The following is a 17,852-nucleotide window of genomic DNA, read 5'->3' on the forward strand; positions in this document are numbered from 1 at the left end:
GGTTTTCAGTCTGACAAAGCTAGGATGCCATTTGGTTAGTAGGCAGCCCTTTGGAATCTCAACATTTTCTAAACTTTACTACAACAAGGTAGTGGTAGCATGCTTATTTAAAAAAGCATTTTAAAAAGATACTTATAACATTGCAATAGAAAAACACAGGTTCCTTTTACTAAGTCACTTGTGTTGTAAAGAAGTTAACCAAAATCAGACTGTTTCCGTTATTGACTAGTTACAGTAATGTTACAATTTTGAAAGTTGAATGCCAGTGACAAATGAATAGAAAGCAGGTTAAGTAAATAACTGATTTACACAGGAGAAGGGGAAAAAAGGCAAAAGGTAAAAATTTGAAATAAACCCTCCTATCTTCTGGAGCTGATAAGTTTTTGTTCTGTATGTTTTAGGAAATGAAAATATACTTTATGTACTTCTGCTATTTGTTTATCTCCTTTAGAACATGGATCTTTTAGATCCATATTTAAGCATCAAAAAGTAAATAAAATTTTCCTTTCTGATATATTGTTGCTGTTCTGAATATCCTAGGAAGAAAAAAAATCTTTTAGCAATCCTTTTGCTTAGATTAGGATTATTTTAATTTAATTTAAGTACGTGAATAACTACTAGGCAATTGCAAGACTTGGAGATTAAAAATTGCTGTGTCTAATTAACAGAATGATAGGCTTTTATTTTCAATTACAATTCCATAGACTCTGTTTTTGGCTATTTGGTCAAAAATTTCTTTGGGCCCATAAATTTTTCTCTAAGTAAGTGCATATCATTTTTTAATGTTGCTGGAGAGAACCAGAGAAAATACTTTGCTTTTATATTTACCTGGAGGGCAATTCCCTTGAATTGATATATTTATTTATTTTATTCTTAGAGGTTCACAGCATTCCCCTTTGCCCTTTTTTGAGGTTTCTCTGAATGTTTGTTTCTGAAGAAGACCAGATAATTCTTTCCCAGAAGTATTTCATGATGGTTTATCATTACCATCATTTAGTTTATCTGTTTATATGCCTTTTTTTTTGGTTACAGTTTGATCTTCTTTATTCTCCTTCAAGAATGGGCGATACCAGAGTAGAAGGTGAACCCCTGGTAAGAGGTAAATTGACCTCTGTTGTTCTATGACTGCACTTTTGCTGTCCTCAGAGGACAGACCCATTAAATCCAGTTTTGGGATTCTAATGTCTATTAAAAAGCCAGTTTCTTAGAACTGTTAGGTAGCACAAATTAAACTAAGATGCAACTGCTGAATTTTATGGAGGGAAAGTTAAGGATAACAAATAATCTCTTAGTAAAGGATAGATTTTTGCCTGTTACAGCAAAACAAACACATGGATTAAATTATTTTATGAAATAGACCTTTCTAGAAGCCCATTTCAGATAGGAGTAGGTTTATTTAAAAGGGAAATTTCTGTCTGGCCAAATTCCTGTGGGTTTATATCCATATTTACACAGTTTGTCTCCATTCAGGCAGACCTTATACAGAAAGGAAAAATAAATGGGCTTTTAGGCTCCTAAAAGAAGTATACTGGCTGGGAGTTAGAAGTTCTGAGGTTTCTATCCCCTAAGCTGCCTGCCATTTGTTATGTGACTTCATATATTGCCTGCCCTAAATTTTGGTTTCATCACATGGCAAATAAAGGCAGTAGGAATTTACTGCCTACCAATTAAGTATTGTTGATTTTTAAAATTTCTCTTAAGCTGTGAATTAAAGGTAGAAGAAGGCAAGAAATTGTGAGAAATGTGATCTATATTAAAGGTACTGACCTTGGAGGCAAACTCCAAAGAGACCTGCCCGCCTCCCCATTTTCCCACCAAAAATATACACTCTTGCTGTAAAATACACACTCTTGCTGTATCCATTTTTTCCCCCCTACTTCATACTCTTACCAGCTGCCTGAAATTCTGTCAATTGGAAGTAAACTTATAATAATGGGTGCCCCTTTTGAAAATGCAACCACCTCTGGAAAGGTTAAGAATTACCATGAATTACTTCAGATTTCTTTCCTTCTTTGTCACTTAAGGGAGATTAGCTACAATAAGAGGACAGCTGTCCTTATTGGAGAAAAGGAAAGGCAGGCAGTTTTCAGCATGTAGTCCTTTAGGATGTGATATGAAAGGGAAGGGCTGGATTCTCACCAACAGGGAGGACTCATTCTCAGGGTGAAGAATATGTACTAGTGTTAAAGTACATGTTAGTACTAGTGTTAAAGTACTAGTGTTAAAGAGCATGGACTTCAGAGTAAACCAGACTTGTGCTCCATCTTGGCTTTGCCACATGACTTCTTAATTAGTTAATTTCTCTGTTAGATCAGTGCCTAACTAATAATAATGATAGCTGTCATTATTAAGATGAGGCCTCCAAGGTCCTGGAAATAAAGGGCATTAAGACGTAGAGGAAGAGTACACAAAGGGAGGTAGGAGAATAGGAGAAGGCCAGTGATAAATTTTTACCACTTTTCAAATTTTCTATTTGAAGTAGTCCTGTAGCTAGGAAATGGGGGCAGGAGTAAAGGCTGGGTAAGTGGGAGATTTTCCTGTTGTTATTGTTTGCCTATCATCCTCATATACTTCATGACCTCATGTTCTCAAGACTTAGAACTTAATGGAGTCTTAGTAGACATTTTGGGTTTAAAGGTGTTTGTTGTCTTACGTATTGTTTTGATTTGTGGGCTAGCCTATGAATTAACATTGTACATGAGAAGAAGCATTTCAAATTGAAAAAACTGGCTTAGAAACAAGTACCAATAGCATATCCCATTTTTAAAACTCTGTCTAAGCTTGTCGAATCCAAGGACTTTGTGTTTTCCTATTTTATGAGAAGATGCAAGCTGTTCTCCAGTGGAGAACAGGAAGATTAGCTTTGGAATTAGGTTTGCTAGACCTACTATTTACTCTTGTGTCCAGGCATCCCCAGAAAACTTTAGTGTAACTAACTCCCAGCTGAAAATGACTGCAGTACACGTTTATAATGTAGAATAATTTAGTTCAGGTTGTCCACTTGTATGTAATTAAGCTACCTCATTCATTTGCTCATTCATTGTGTGGATAGTCATTGAACACCCATCTAAAAGAAGATGGTTTGGATATGATCTCCAAACCCTCATTAATTTTGATGCTCTGTGGTTTAATACTGTGATTTTTTATTTTGAAATACTTTCAAAATTACAGAACAATACAAACCCCATACTGAGAACTCTAGCATATCTCTATACCCCCAGATAAATAGATTCACCAATTTTAACATTTTGTCACATTTTCTGTGTCATTACAGCTGTCATCCATCACTCTATTTTCTGAATACTTGAGTATATGTTCTATACATCACTCTCCTAAAACACTTAATACTGCCATGTACATTTCCTAAGAACAAGGATATTCACTTACGTATCCACTTTAAATGACATTATCTAGTTCAAGAAATTTAACACTGATATTAAGTTTACAGTCTATATTCCATTTTCTTTTTCATGTGTTTCAAAATATTCTTTTGAGCCTTCTCTCTTCCCTTTTAAAAATATTGCCCAGTATCATGTGTTGCCTTTTATTGTCATTGTCTCTTTAGTTGATATCTTTCCCTCCCTCCCTCGCCAGAGTTTCTGTATAAATTGCCAAGACATCTTTAACAGATTTTCTATTTGTAGATCCTCTCAAGTCTTGCCCAGTTTATTCTGTCAACAGGTAGTGATGCATGCCAGGGCACATCACTGTTATATCTTAACAGGCACCTATGGAATGTTAAAATATATAGAGTGTGCACATTCAACTATCTGCAATTTTGTCAGGCCAGATGCTTAATGCACCATTTAGAAAGTGCACTACATCTTTCTGAAAAATTCCAAAGGGTATTGGAGAAATAATTAGGTTTTAGCAGTTCACATATGTCTTATAATACTAAAAGGTGTTTAAAATGCGATGTTAAACCATTCTTCTGTTCTGTAACTTGCCTTTTATTTGTCAACACTTGAAATGTACCTAAAAATAATCCCATACTGCTTTTAAGTATATTTCCAAAACAGACTGCACTGGAGTGAGATCTGTCATTATTGGACTTGAAAAAAAAAATCAAAGCAAACTCAGGGTAGTTATTTACCTGCCTGTCTGTCCACCTGCCTACCCTCTGGTTATGCCCTTCTTTTCTCTGACTCTCAAGTTAGAATTCAGTGAATGAGAGAAATATGAAAAACAAAACAAAAAATTAAAATAATCTGAGAAAAAGTACCTCCTTAACCTCCCATTGGAAAGAAAAGAGGAACTGTGGTTCAGAACAGTTTAATAGTGCCCAGCCCAAAGAGATGGGGCAAGGCTGCTGGTAGTACAAAACTGGAAGCCTGCTGGCCTTTCATTTCTCTTCTCTCCTGGGCCTCCAACTATGCTGTGCACGTGTTGCACTGTAAAACTCCAGCTCATATTGTTAACCCTTCTCCACTCCCAGATGTCTTGTCTTCCTTCTCTCTTTGTTTTAAAATGCAAACAAGAGATTTTAAAAATGGACCTTGGAAAAAGCAAAGACTTGGAAAAGCAGAGTGAGTGAATCCTCCCTTCTTTACTTACTGTATAGCCCTAAGAAAAAACTTCATCTCTTTGAACCTCAGTTTCATCATTTGTGAAAACAGGAATATGGAACTACCCTCATTTTGTTATTTTGGACTTTAAATAAAGTGATGCATGTAAGAGTTAATTTCTAAATCAAAACAGAGGTAAAACCTGTGGAATATTGCTCTTTATTTGCATAGTGATAAGTGAGAACTGGATCAGTTCAAAGGAAACAATGTCAAATAGAGCTGTGTGTTTTAACAATTTATCTTTGTGAAGGAAATAATTTGAGAAGTGCTTCTTGCTGTCCTAAATGCTTAGGCCTTGAGATTTTAGTATTTAAAGCTGATTCTGAGACTTCATTATGAATCAAAGGATGAATTCCTTATCCTTGGCAATGATTAGTATAAAACAGTTTGAAGGAATGGCTAACAGGTAATATGAGCAAATCATCATCTGTCTGATTCTTGAGATGTATATGTACTAGATATTGTACTAAATGGAATGCCCAGAAGTCATATAGCTCATTACTACAATTAATGCTAACCACAGCTGTCTTCACTTGCAAGCCATGTTATTGTTTCACTATTCCTGAGATTTAGGTGCCCATTTTTGGTGTACACATAGACTTTGCAAGAGGAAGATTTCCTGAAGTCAGATTTTTCTTTTTCTGTAAACTGACTCTGTAGGTTTCCTTTTGTTTGAAATTATCTCTTTTAGGGATTACTATGTTCCTGCAGTCCAGATTATTTATCTAGATAAAAGTGTTTACTGTAGAAAGAAATATGTTTAAAGTCAAATCAAATATTGTTTTCTTTTCTATGTGTTTATAAATGCCTGTGGAAACTGCCCCTCATTGGCACTGTCCAAGGGAAGCAGATTTATTAAATTAGCATTTCTTTTCCCCTGGGAACTGATATGAATTATTTACAGGGTTTTTTGGTTTGTTTGTTTGTTTTTTTAGGAATAAAGAATTATCAGTTGATTAGATTCAGACTAAGTAAATGTTTTACAATGCCATTATTCCAAATAAAAATACGTTAAAAATGATCATGTTTACCTTTGTGAAATTTTTGTGACGCATATAATGTACTTAAATTTTCTGAGCATGATATATGACAGATATGTTATGTATTGATTTGACTATGTTTACAGTCCCCCTCTGCCATGCTTTCTTCATTCTCTGTGAGATTAACCTTAAATTTTGGGAAATTTAAACATTTTATAATTCTTTCATTAGTTAGGTTTTTACTTCTTTTGTTTGACATTTAAACTATTAGTGCTACAAATTCAAAAATCCTTTGCTGGGTTACATATATATGTGTAATACTCAAGATCTAGATTTGACAAATTTTATTAAAACTGTATAAATCTTATAAAAATTTATTTAGAATTTAATGAGGTTTTATTCTTAATAAATCATTAAAAAATGAATTGAAAAAACTGTCACTTTTTAAATTTAATACTTTTCATTTGGGAGAAGCCTTTTTCGTAGCTGTTTAATTCTCATGTTTACATGGAAGCAATAAGAAACTATTTTGAATTGCTTTCTGATGCAGCTACTTTTTTGTTTCCCTCTTAGGCCGAACGAAAAGTCTTATCACTCTAAAGTGCCTTTTTGTAAATCTGTCCTCCCGGTCTTCCCTGGGGCAAGTTAGAAATACGCTTATCAGATCATCTCTTATTGACAAAGTGCAAAGCTTGTTGACTGAGGAAAGGGGAGGAAAGGACAAGTAAAATATTAGTAACAGAGGGTTTATGCCCAAAATCGCAGCATTGATAGTGGTTTTTGATGAAAATTGTTCTTGAAAGTAGAGTTTGCATCTTCTTAAAACATTTACTTGAGTTTTACTTTAGAATTTTAAGTGCAGTAAAATATTAGCTAGCAGTTTATTCCCATCTTATTCACCATAATTAAGTAAACTTATTAATATCACCATTATCATTATGATTGTTGTGTTCACTGTTGTGTTATTTGTTCTTTACAAGCATATCTTTCTGTCATATTTGAAAGAAGTTGGAGAAAAGCTTTGTAACAAAAAATAAAAATAGATTTCTGAAAGAAAGTAGAACTAGCTTTTCCGATAGGAAGTAGAAATAGATTATAATAATCATTCAGTAGTTATAAAAATTTAAAGAAAGTTTTAAGTCATATTTATGTCCTGTTTTCTTGACTTTTGATTTTAGTAACAGGCTGTTGATTATTTCATTATTGAACAGGCTGCTCATTATTTAGAATTGTGATAGTAGGAAATAACTTTGGAAAGGTAAGAGAGCTATTCCTACGGAAAATCAGGCTTGCCTTTTCTTATATTTGAAAAATTTAAATAGTTTAACTTTATCATAAAGGATAACAACAGTCTTAAAGATTGATATATTTTTAGTTAATCAGACCCAGGTTAACAGGAAAAACTAAGTACTACAAATACATGAACATAGTAGGTTGTTCGGCTTTTTTTTCCTTTAGACTTCCTAAGTAACTCACATTCTACCAATTTTTTTTGAAAGTCTTTTCTCTTGTTTTCTTTGCTCCTACATTAAATAGTTCTATTTCAAAGAAAGGATATTGCCATTTTCATTCTAATACAAATGATATTTAATTATTGCATAGCAGGTACCAGTCTAGGGACTTGTTTTGGGTCCTCTGAAGATGGTATTTTTTATGGCACCTTTTTGTGGGCAATAAATATAGTTTTGAGAGAATCAGATGCTATTCAGATTTGGAAGGGTTACAATTTTTTTTTTTAATGCACTTTATCCAACTCACTAGTATCCTCTTTTTTTTGTGGTAGTTTAAATTGATGTTACTTCTACTTAAGTCTCAAGAATTAGCTGGGTAGGAGGGACGAGTGGTGATTTCTAAGTAATTTCTTGCTTTTAGAGTGGTCAGTAGAAACTTAAAACAAAAAGAGTAGAGAAAGGATAGAAAAAGAAAGTAGAATAGGCATTATAAGAAGACACTTTGAGTTTGATGTCTAGTTTCTCCTGTGTCTTTCCTTGGTCAACTTTTCAACAAATGTTTACTGGATGACAAAGGTACATGCCATGTCAGGTCACTTTGACCATCCTCTGTTCTCCAAAAACTTCTAAAGTTTCCCTGTCCCTCACAGGTAGATTGTAGGTGGCCCAAAACCATCTCATGACAGCCAGATATAGGCTCCCGAACAATCTCAAAAAACATGCAGAGAAACCTGTTCTTAGTCTGTGGACAGAGAAGGTCAGCAACAATTTAACCAATTTACTCTTAGCTACAAAAGACCTGATCTGAAATCAGACTTGTAGCCAGTAAAGAGTGGAAGTTTTTAAAGAGAGATTAAGTTGAGGATCACTACTGCTGAGATAGCAACTCAGGTTAATTTGAGGAAGAACTCTATTAGGTAGATTTTAGACTCTTTTCAAGTGAGACAGAAAAAAATTTTCTAAGAACATTCACAATGCATGTTCCCCTCACTTATCCTCATAGTGAATTCTGGGGGCTAGGATAGAGATTGATGAATTATAGAGGCAAATGAGGAAGAAGGGAAATGTTCATAGATTTGGGCAAAACCATGGTATCAATGTAATGAGACTGTCTCCAGTAATGGTGATAGTATAGAAAGAGTGGTGGAAACCTCAAAGTAGACTAAAAGACTCAAATCTGATTGCAGGATAAGGGTAAGTGTACACAAATATGGACATGTGTTACGACTTTAGAGTATTAGGGAATATGATCTGACTCTGATCATTCCCTTCTTAGGTCCTTCCCGAGAAGAGAGTTGAGGGTTTCCAAAAACTCTGAATATTACATTTATAGGAGAGTCTCTGTGATTCCAAAGTCATTCTCTCTTCTACATCCAGAAATACAATCCCTTGCCTGAAGAAAGTTCTCCTTTTTGGTAAGGAGACCATCAGTTTTAGGAGGGTGAAAGCTGACATTTGCCAAAAAGAACCAGATTAAGCCATGACCATTAAATGGATGTGAGTGTGTGAGGCCACATGTCACAGCCAAATCACTCAAATGTCCATTAGGGGCAGCCTTCAGAGGTTTCTGGTTTGGATCCAGATTAACATCCAGTCTAATGTTGCAATGTCAGTGGCAATGGAGTCATCCAAAATATCAAACAAGAACAAATTTATATGTGTAGCAACATGGAATGAAAATGCTATGGCATTGAGGGTTCTATGTAATTTGTATCAGAAAATTACTTAAAGAAAATGTTAAGAAAGAAGTTACATCAGTTCAGGATGTGTCATCTGCCAAATAATGTGCCAAAATCCTAATATGCATTTTTTTTTTGCATTTGGTCCTTCTGGACTTCATTCCCTTTTTTGCTTCTTCTTTATTAAAAAATACCCCTTATTGATAAACAGGTGAACAAATTTCTTCACACGTCAATGAAGGAAAACCACTGATTGTCCTACTTGTCTACAAGATTGATTTTTGGTAGGATCTACTCCAATTGTATTTTTCTCCTCAATATCACTAATGTGGAATGCTGATAAATTTATTAAAAAATAAAATAAATATTGTTTTAAAGAGGAGATTGTATGACTTAGAAGACAAATTATACTTTCAAGAACCATTTGTGTATTTTTTATTATTAAAAACAATTTGACCACTACTGTCTATTATCCTCAGACTTATCACAATAAACTCCAGACGTACTTTGCAGTTTACCCATAGCTATTAATGACATTGTTGCCTAAAAACACATGTTCATTTTATAAGGTGAGATAATACTGATATTAATAAAAAATGATACTAATAAAAAAAAAACTACATTCCCACTCTTCATTGCTATAAAGCCTTTTATACTTTTACATCTTATAGCTATATAATAACATTTTTTTTCTTACAATTAAGGAAAGTGCTGTACTCATTGTTTTATAACTTAGTTGTTTTATATCTTCTTTTTGCTTAAGAAAATTTTGAATGTTTTTCTCCATCATCAAATATACTTGGATATAATCAGTATAGGAGCTTATTATATAGTTGCTTATAGTATCCAGCCTTTCTTGCTGGGCATTTGTGTGAGATTCAATTTTTAAAAATTATACACACAATTATGATGAAAATGCTTACAAATAAATCTTTGTGCTCATTCCAGTTTATTTATTTATTATTAATTTATTTATTTCTCTTCCCCTTTCCCCCCTTCCCCCGTTGTCTGCTCTTTGTGTCCATTCGCTGTGTTCTGTGACTGCTTCTATCCTTAACAGTGGCACCGGGAAATCTGTTTCTTTTTGTTGTGTCATCTTGTGTCAGCTTTCTGGGTGTGCGGCACCATTCTTGGGCAGGCTGCACTTTCTTTTGCACTGGCTGGCTCTCCTTACAGGCACGCTCCTTGCACATGGGGCTCCCTACGTAGGGGACACCCCTGAGTGACAGGGCACTCCTTGCGTGTGGGGCTCCCCTTCATGGGGGACACCCCTGCGTGACAGGGCACTCCTTGCACTCATCAGCACTGCGCATGGGCCAGCCTCCAAACTGGTCAAGGAGGCCCGGGGTTTGAACCACGGACCTCCCATGTGGTAGACGGATGCCCTAACCACTGGGCCAAGTCCGCTTCCCCTTCAATTTATTTATTAAGATAACTTCTTTGAGGCAAAATTGATGGTTCATATAGCTGACACTCTTTTAATGAATTTGCTCTAATTACTAGACCGCTCTCCAAAAAAGGACGTACCTCCCAACCTCTATTCCCTACAATACTGGGTAGTGTTTAATCTTCAGTTTAATAAGAGATAAATTGTATCTTGATGTTTTAATTTGTATATATAGAAAGAACACATTCTCTCTCTCTGTAGGGCATTTTCTTTTCCTTCCTTCCTTTTTTGGTGGTGTGTGTGGGGGTAAACTTTTGTCTGTCTGCCGTTATTTTTGAGAGTTTAAACACAGAGCAGCACAGAAAATAATACAACCATAAATTATGTACAACCAAGATTAACAAAGGTTAACATTGATTTATTTTTGCTTTGAATTCTTAAGTAAAAATAGGATATAATAATATGGTAAAGTTGAAATATCCTTAGTTCCCTCCCTCATTCTTTGTCTCTTTCCTTCCTCAGATGTATTCACTCTTGTGACTTTGGTGGTATATTTTCAGTCTATGCTTTCATATTTATTTAATTAAAATTAGGCTCATCTGTGAGCCACTAAAAGCCCGAAGTAATAGTAGCTTAAACATATAGAAGTTCATTTCTTACTTGTGTAGAAGTCCAGATAGGTGGTCCAGGGTAGGTATGGCCCTCCATAGAGTCAACGACTCAGAGTTTTTCTAGTTTATTGCTTTTCTGTGGATGGCCTTGATCTTATAATCCAAGATAGTATGTAGCATCCTTATTCCAGGAAAGATAGAGAAAGGGATTTTACACACACATACACATAAAATAGTTATCCTTCTGTTATATTCAAGAATATTTATTTTGATAATTGTTACTTATTCATTAAATAGCCCTAAATTACATTCAGGTTTCCCACTGAACAAACAAGACTGCAAGGAACATACTTTCACCAAGCTCCTACTCCAGTTTCTCTGGCTTATCTACCTGGAAGTAGAATTTCTGAGTCTTAGGGGAAAATTATATTTTATGTACACTAGTATTGAAAAACTCCCCCCTCCACTCTTAGGATGCTTTCAGCTGCAAATAACAGACAATGGAATTAAAAGTGGCTTAAATGAAGAATTTTATTATCTCACATAACCAGGTTTGATTAATTCATTGGCTGGACAGCTTGCTCTTCTCATGGTTATAAGGAATGATGTGCAAACATGTTAATGGCCAGGGCATTGTATCTCTTGTTTGTCTTTTGAAAGTCAGGGAAACTTTTCCTAACAACTTTCCCCACTTACTTTTCTTCACATCTTACTGGCTAAAATTGCATCACATGCCTAAACCTATACTGATTACTTGTAATATAAGAATATTATCACCAAGAGAAAAAGATACCTGAAAAAACCAAACTACTGTTAGAAAACAAGGGGAGATAGCAAGTAGGCAGTCTATAGTGTCTGCTGTATCTGTAAAGTGGTTACTGCATTCCCATCAAATGTATGTGCATCCTTTATTGTCAGAGTTTTTTGTTTGTTTGTTTTTGCCAATCTAATGGGCATGAAATAGTATTCTTTACTGTATTCCTTGGTATTTTTCTATTCCTAATGAGTCATGTGCTTTTTCAGTTGTTTATATGCCATTGCTATTTTCTTTAATGTGATATGCCTTGTTATGTTTTGCCTTGTTTCCTACTGAGTTATTTGTAGATTTCTTATTGATTTGTAGCAATTCTTTATATATTCCAGGTGATAATTATAAATTTGTGTTGCAAGTATCTACTACTCGTCTATGGCTTGCTTTTTTTCTTACTTTTGTTTTAATAAAAAAAGTATCCTTAACTTAAATGTTTGTGTTTTTTTGTCTTATTAAAAAAAATCATTTATACCAAGGTGATAGAGATATTATTATAAAGTATTCTCTTTCTTGCTGATTCTTAAGTGCGTATTACATAATATGGATAGCAACCTATACCAGCCATTGCTAAAGTGTGACAGGGACTCGTTTCTAAGTTATGAATTATCAAAACTATTTTTATAATGGTATTAAGATGTTATTTGCCTTTTTAACTCTCATTCTTTTGTACATATAGAGTTTTACAGAGGCTACATGATGTCTCATATCACAGTAAATTGAATGCCAAAGCAGAAATGAGAGTCCAGTTGTCTTCTGTTAAGAGAGGCATTAAAGAAATTTGCAGAAATGTGAAACAACGCCACCCTTCTCAATAAAAAAAAAATTAGCCTTATTTTTAAAGAAGCTTTAGACTGCAGAAAAGTTACATCGAAAATATAGGGGATTCCCATATACCCTACTTGTTCCCTGTCACATTTTCTCATATTAATACCATCTTGCATTAGTGTGGTACATTTGTTACAATTGATGAACACATATTGAAACACTGCTACTAACCATGGTCTATAGTTTACATTATGGTTCACAATTTGTACCGTACAATTTTATAGGTTTTGATAAGATGTATTATGGCCTGTATCCATCTTTGCAATGTCATGCAGAACAATTCAAATGCCCTAAATATACCCTATGTCTACCTATTCTTCTCTCCCCCTTCCCTCAGAACCTCTGGTAATCACTATCTTTATACCAATATTAGAAGTTTTTGCATTGCTACAATAATAATAAGTCTACCTTGGTCATGTTGCGGAATGCAACATGTTTGTTCATTCCTCATTTATGTTTGCTCATTCCCCATTTGAGGATTTTAGGATTGTGATGCCTACCCTGCTTCAGATTGAGAGGGAGTTTAGATCTCATGGAAGAAATGGAAGAAACTGTTTTGCTTGCAGTTGTAGATACTCTTTCTTGGGGGGGAGGGGAGGAAATTGGGATTGTCCATCATCATCATTTTGTTAGATGTCCTGGGTGAATCTGATGAACTGGAGAGTAGGTTTTGGTGGCAACTCTGCTGAGATTCAGGGCCCAATTGGCATATGAACAGACATAACACTTAAGTCTCTGGGACATATATTTAATGAGTATAATGTTAATTATAGGTTCAAATAAAAGAGATAGAAAAATCATGTGTAGGGAAATTATAAATGAATCTAACTTGGTTACATTGGGGAAATAGGTTAACATATATTCCAGGTAAGGCCCACTGATGGGGTGCTGATTTCATGGAGTTGTGTGCCTTACCTATAGTGTCCAGATGTCTCTAGAGTCCTAGGAAGCACCCCTGCTTGAGGTTTTGTTTACTATGGCAGTTAGTGAGATCTGCCTCTGAAATTACCTCTTGACTAACTTTGAAATCTCTTAGCTGTAAAAACTCTTTTGTATTTAATTCCCCCTCAACTTTTAGTCAAGGTCTTTTTCCAAATTCATCATTGGTTGGTACTTGCTAATAATCCCTCAGAGCCAGGGAGCCTCATCCTCAGGAGTCACATCCCACCCTAAAGGTAGTGAATTTATTGCTGAGTAACAGGGAGGTTTTCAGGAGGTAACTCTTAAGATGTTATTAGTCTTAGTTTCAATTTTACAAGAATAAGGTACATAAGTACAGCATTAATAACAAGGGTTCACCCTATTGGTCTGTTTTCTTTTATTATGTACTGCCTATACACTCTAAAGAGCATTGCCATTCTATTAAAGAATGTAGCAGGAATCCCTAGGATGAGAATTTAAAATTTTGTTGGTTACTGTGTGGGTCTCTACCCAATGAGGTAATGCTCCATGACCACACAGACCCTTTCATATTCCATAGAGGCATGCATACTTCTCCACACATCCCCCCACTGATGGCATCTTGCACCAGTGACCCTACCCTGTCATAGGTGCCAAAATAATTCCTCCGCAATTGTATTCTCAACTGCAGTCCTCTACCTCTCCAGAGTTCACCTGTTCTTTCCTCCATCCCTCCCCATCAGCTCTATGGATGGCCCAACCCACACCCACAACCCTGCTCACATTCAGACTCCAACATTGTCAACCCCATTCACATCACTTCACCACCATCACCCCTATCATTAAATTTTTTGTTGTTTTGGAAAATATAGTTTTTTTTCTTGCAAAAAAAATACTATTTGTGTAAGCAGTTACTAGGTTTATTATTGTAATTTTAATATAAATTCATAAATATTTTTAAAATTTTCAGTTTTGATTTCTAACATGGCAAACATTGAAAAGTGCAACCCACATAAATAAAAGCTCTTTGGGGCCTAAAATTTTTTTTAAGAATATAAAGGGGTCCTAAGACCAAAATGTTTGAGAACTGTTGCTAGTGATGGGCAGTTATTTTTAATTCATAAATCTCCTTCCCTTATAGCAATGTGCTTAAAAATTATCCTTGGGAAAATATGACTTGAAAAACAATACTTTCCCCATATACATATTAGAGTATAGATAATTAACTTGAAATGTCTACAGCTTTTATTACTTATCTACTATAATCAGCCACTAGTCCAATGGCCAGTGTAACAGAATTGACATCAGTTGTGTTGTCAGACAGACTTGGATTTGGATCACATCTTGGATATTTTGTAGCTTAGGCTAGTAACTTAATCACTCTGAATCTCACTTTCATGAATTTAGGGTAAGAGGAGAAAACATCTAATTTTTACCATCGTCATGCAGATTAAATATATGCAAATGGCCTAAAAAGATGCCAGGAACATGGTAGGTGCTCAGTAAAAGGTAGCTGTTATGTATTATGTTAATTATTATGGTCTCCTATTGTCTTCGTATTCTAGAGCTGCTGTAAGAAATATTATAGATTATTTGGCTTAAGCAATAGTAATTTATTGTTTCATTGTTTTGAAGTCTATAAGTCTAAAATCAAGGTGTCAGGCAGGGACATGCTCTTTCTAAAATCAGTAGTGTTCTCTGGTGGCTTGCTGGCAATCTGTAATTCTGTCTCTGCCTCTGTCACATGGCCATCTCTCTCCCTGTCTAACTCCTATTAACTGTACACAGACTTCCTCTGCTTATAAAGACACCAGTCATATTGTATTAAGGCCCACTCTTATCCAGTTTGGCTTCATTTTAACTAATCACATCTTAAATGATCCTATACATGAATGAGTTCACATTAAAAGCCCTGAGGGTTAGGACTTGAACATGTCTTTCTGGAGGAAATGGTCCAATTCGTAACAGCTAGGTAAGATTGTCTTGAATCCTCTGTAATCAACACAATAAAAATTAAAACAAAAGGTAGCACTTGTAACCTATCAAGTTACAAAATGATCCTTAGAATGATGGTAACTAATGTTGGATATAGAGTTATGTATGACTCAGTGATTGGGAGCATAAAATGGTAAAGTTTTGGAAATTTGTATCAACAGACTCAACAATCCATACATTTTAACTCAGTAATTTCTGCTCTAGGAAGCTATCCTAAGGAAATTGTAAGAAAGATGTTCATTGAAGAATTATTTACATATTTTAAAAAATGGAAGAAACCTGGGGTCCAATAAAGTGTGAATTTTATTGGTCTATGGAGATGATCATTTTGTGACCATATGAAAATGTGTTCAGAGTTTTTGTGTAATGACACAGAAATTTATTTATTATATAATTGTGAGAAAATCAAGATCTAAAAGTTTATATGCCTTATAGTTTCAATGATATTAAAAACAAAATATGATTAGGAAAAGTGAAAGGAAGGAAATATATCAGAATTTAATGGTCGTTATCCCTGAGCACTGTTATGAGTATTTTTCTTTTCTACTTTGTATTTATATGAGGCTTCCAATTTTTTTTACAATAAATGGGTGTTGTAAAGAGACCATCATTCTTATAAAGATTGTCCATTTTTCATTCCAGTTTTGAGTTCATTTGGGATGAAAAAATATCCTTTTTTTTTTTTAAGGAGGTAGTGGGGATTGAACCCAGGACCTTGAACGTAGGAAGCAGGTGCTCAGTCACTGAGCCACATCCACTCCCCAATGAGAGTTGGCTTTTTTGTTTGTTTGTTTGATTCTAGGAGGTACCAGGGATCAAACCCAGGACCTCGTACATGGGAAGAAGGCACTCAACCACTTGAGCTACATCCACTCCCCTGGAGAGATCCTTTTTATGACAGTAGAATTCCTTAGCAGTGTGTGGGGGAGTAGTCCATCTGGCTGTGTGTCTTTCTCTTTGGAAAAGAGGAATGTGGCTGAGCAGGGCTTGAGGCAGCAGGCATTGACTCAGGTGGACTTCAGGGACAACTCTTGGATCCTGATTTAGTGGAATGTGCCCCCAACTACTCAGTGTTGTGGTGAAGGGCACTGGCTTTGTAGCCAGCCACCTGGTTCATAGCCCAGATCTGCCACTTGCTGGCTGAGTTAATTTGTGGATGAATTACTTAATCAGTATGTGCTTGACTTTCCACATGGAATTGGGAGTAATAATACTCTCTATTTCTTGGGTTGTTTTGAGAATAAACTGAAATATTACATCTAAAATCTTTATCACAGTGTTGCAACATGATAAGATCTTATTATTTCAGTTCTAGTAGCTCTTGTTATAGTTAAGTCAGTTATCTAGTGACTCTTAACAAGCCATCCCAAAACTTTGTGCCTTAAAATAGCAGAAACTATTTATTTTGCTCATGAATTTCAAGTTACAGCTCATCTCTGTTCCATTCAGCATCAGCCAAGGAGGCTCACCTGCAGGCTGGAGGATCTCCTCTCCAGATGGCTCCCTCACATGGCTGGTAAATTGGTTCTGGCTTCTGCTGGGAGCTCTGCCAGGGCTGTGTGCTGGAGATTCTCTTTCCTCCACGTGGGCCCCTAATGGCTTCCTCAGGCTTTCTCATGACATGAGAGCTAGAATCCAAGAGTGAGCCTCTGGGGAGAAACAGGCAGAAGACCATCACATTTTAAAGACCCAGCGTCAGTGGTCGCTCTTACTTCATCATAGTCACAAATGCATCTACATTTAAGAGGAGGGGACATAGACACCTATCTGTCCATGGGAGAAATGTCAAAGTCACATTTTAAGAAGAGCATGAGGGGTGGGACATTTTGTAGCAGTCATCATTGAAAAATACCATCTGCCACAATAGTAGTATACTATTAGGTAACAATAGTTTTGGCATTCTTATCCACTAGTTGCAGCAGACTCAACTCTATGTATCTGAACCATTGAGTAATTTTTTTTATAAACTGCAGATTATAAATGGCTTTTCATTTATATTTTTAAAAAATTTTCTTTTTTCAATATTGAGCATTTATTACAACAATATAAAAATTTAAATACAAGGCTTAACAATTTTTACAATGCATCTAGACATTTTACATTCTATAAACGTAAAATTTCTGTATAGGATTTCTTAAGTCAAAGTTGAAAATCTCTTATATTCCTTTCTCATTTTGGTCATATTTCTAGTGTGAGTGACCTCTAGAATGAAAGAAAAGAAAGAAAAAAATGATTCTATTCACAAATATTTCTGGGTTAAATGTAAGGGTTCCCCAGGCAAACTCAGATGCCAATTATAGCCCATAAAAGCATGAAATGTGGCTTTCACTGCCTTGTCCCTGAAACTGCTGTTTGCAAACAACTGATGAGTTGCTGCTGGCTTTTACTGATGGCGAACTTGGACAGAGAGCAATTTCTATTCATCTGTCAAGAAAGACTGGCACACAGCTAAATATGTGAGTACATTGGATATTGATAAGATTTATGCAAATGAACTTGCAAATTAGGCGGTGCTCTCAAGATTTTGAGAAATGGCCAGAGAGGCTGTTTTGTCCCCCCAAAAACTTTGGATCTGCCCTTGATCACACACAAAGCCATCTCTTTGAATTAAATGTATTTTATTCTAAAGGATGCCATGCATGGTCCTT

The 17,852-nt window shown here is 35.3% G+C and overlaps 1 protein-coding gene across 4 annotated transcripts in view; it reads left to right on the top strand.

Moving 5' to 3' along the window:
• The window catches only part of MACROD2 (mono-ADP ribosylhydrolase 2), a 2,160,736-nt gene that overhangs the window by 372,384 nt on the left and 1,770,500 nt on the right, over positions 1–17,852 (top strand). The window lies entirely within an intron of this gene.

This window comes from Dasypus novemcinctus, chromosome 24 (assembly GCF_030445035.2).
Source record: "Dasypus novemcinctus isolate mDasNov1 chromosome 24, mDasNov1.1.hap2, whole genome shotgun sequence".
Classification (NCBI taxonomy): domain Eukaryota; kingdom Metazoa; phylum Chordata; class Mammalia; order Cingulata; family Dasypodidae; genus Dasypus; species Dasypus novemcinctus.